The sequence below is a fragment of the Mandrillus leucophaeus genome, unplaced genomic scaffold (genome assembly GCF_000951045.1).
Source record: "Mandrillus leucophaeus isolate KB7577 unplaced genomic scaffold, Mleu.le_1.0 Scaffold21, whole genome shotgun sequence".
NCBI lineage: Eukaryota > Metazoa > Chordata > Mammalia > Primates > Cercopithecidae > Mandrillus > Mandrillus leucophaeus.
Window position 1 is genome coordinate 2160029 of NW_012102143.1, and position 2762 is coordinate 2162790.

Here is a 2762-nt window from a genome sequence, read left to right on the forward strand (position 1 = left end):
AAATACCATGAAAAATGACCTGAGACGTTTCATGAGGTCAGTCAGAAGCCTCTATGGGTCACCACCACATACACAGTTGCTCAAAGTGCCCAAGTCTTGAGAAATTTTTTTGTTTGTTTTTTTGAGACAGAGTCTCACTCTGTCGCCCAGGCTGGAGTGCAGTAGTGCGATCTCGGCTCACTGCAACCTCCACCACCCGGGTTCAAGCGATTCTCCTGCCTCAGCCTCCTGGGTAGTCTGGGATTACAGGCGCCCACCACCACAGCTAGCAAATTTTTGTATTTTTAGTAGACATGGGTTTTGCCATGTTGGTCAGGTTGGTCTTGAACTCCTGACTTTGGATGATCTGCCCTCCTCAGCCTCCCAAAGTCCTGGGATACAGGCGTGGGCCACTGAGCCTGGCCGAGAAAATTTATCTTTCACAAATGCAGATGTTCAAAAGGGACATCTTTTCATTTATTGAGGATGTTTCAACATTTGTACATACACGCCTAATGCTTACACACTTACCCTTGTGATAATACACTTCCATGGAGTCAAATTTGCAAGCATAAAATGAATTAGGATTCTCCATAAATCTATACGGAGTCTCTGCCTTCAGTATTGGAAATGATATGAAGATGAAATACGTAGCATAGCAAATTGTAAAAATGATGCTGACAATTTAGCCTTGTGAAAAAACCTAAAAAGAAGAAAAAGGAAAAGGAAAAAAAATCTCCAAAAGAACCTATCCTGTGATTGTGAATTTTGGGATTTTAGCTGTTAGAGAGTTTAGATTTCAGGGAGGTTAGACCTTAGGGATTTGGATTTTTGGGGAATTGATATGTTGGAATTCAACATTCAGGATTATAAGTTTTGGGGTTATGTCTTTCAGGATTGTGATCCAAACCCTACAGCATCTTGTTTGTTAGTACAACCTGTATACATTTTAGATATATCTCTGTACCCCAGCAGGCATCATGAAATTTAGTAGTTCACAGCAGAGAGTCTCAACCCATCTGTGATTAAGGAATAGAAAAAAGGTTTTCTGCAGTTGATTACATATTCATAATTTTTTGTAACATAGAACAAAAGTGAAAAGCTAGAAAGTGAAATGAAATAAACCACAGACCTATAAAATGCAAAACTACCGATGATTGCTTGGCTGTCAGCAACACCAATTGCTACAGGAATTTCTAAGCATTTCCTGCAGGGTCTGCACCCATGCTGCGGTGGTTAGGTAACACAACGAGCTGGAAACCACATCTTGAGCAGCACTGTTTTAGACCCAGTCCAGTGGCTCTATGTGAGTAGTGTTTAATCAGAATTAAGGCCAGTCATAGTGGCTTATGCCTGTTATCCCAGCACTTAGGGAGACCGAGGTGGGCGGATCACCTCAGGTCAGGAGTTCGAGACCAGCCTGGCCAATATGGTGAAGCTTCTTCTCTACTAAAAATACAAAAATTAGCACAGCATGGTGGCGGGCACCTGTAAGCATAGCTACTTAGGAGTCTGAGGCAGGAGAATCACTTGAACCTGGAAGATGGAGGTTGCAGTAAACCGAGATCACACCACCACTCTCCAGCCTAGGCAACAGAGCGAGACTGTATCTCAAAAACAAAAACAAAAACAAAGGAAAGAAAGAAAAAGTGAGCAGAATACTTTCTATTTTGTTAATGTGCTAAAATACACGGTCACAAACAGTGACTGATTAGTGATCACCAGGGCAAAGTCTATCATCAGCTACCTGTTTTCCTTGTAACCTTGTGTTTTGGGAACCTAGCAACTCTACTTCCCACTAAGGTGACAACCCATGCAGGTTTGCCCAGAATATTCCCAGTTTACCACTGGAAGTCTCACGTCCTGGGAGACTCCTTGTTCCCCAAGGAGCAGGGACAGCGGGTCACTGTCACTGGAGCACCGGAAGCTGGCCACATCATTAGGAGATTCAGAAGGGGCATGACTTAAGGAGGCTCATGCTTCTCTTCTCTTCTGCTTTCTGCTGTCATTTCCAAGGGGTGACAAGTTCCTTCCATGCAGAAGCCAGGCCAGGAGATTAAAGTCATCTTGTCCTAGAAAAACTGTTAGAAAGAAGGGAAACTGTCTGGTGTGTTTCCCCACAAGAGTTTCACAGACTCTTCTCTTGTAGGGGATATGGGAGTGGGTGATCACTGTCCTGGTCTCTCTGAAACAAGGACGCCTTTCTTGCCTCAGGGGGCCTGTCAGGCAAGTCTCTCCTGTCCCCAAGGTTCACAGAGCCACATCCCTGCAAGAGCAATGCTGAGTGGGGTTGGCTTTGAGCCCCAGCCATTCTCTTAACAATTGTTTTAGTTAAGTATCAGTTCCCCCATCCCCCCACTTTAGCATTTTTTGCCTCTTGCTATGATCAGTTTTCTCACTTTCACCTTTACACCTCTGTTCACTGAAAGATTACTGAATTACAAATTTGGAAAAGGAGTCTTTATTTCTTGGAAAAGGTTACAGCCTTCAAGATGGCCATCTAGCTGGCTGGGAAGCATAGCCTCTGGCAAAGACCAGAGACAGGCCCTTGAAAGGAGAAGGAATAGGGGTAGGAGCTTTATGCTGAACAAGTTGGCTAAATATACATATTCACCAGGTTACAGGAGGAGCTATGAATATTTATGAAGGCAGTCCTGACTCATGCGTATTGAACACACATGCACGTTACATATGACCCATGTTAACCCTGAGGTGGAGACATCACATTTAAATGATTACAATTAGGCCCTATACATCAAAAGGTCTCTTCAAGGCACAAGGCA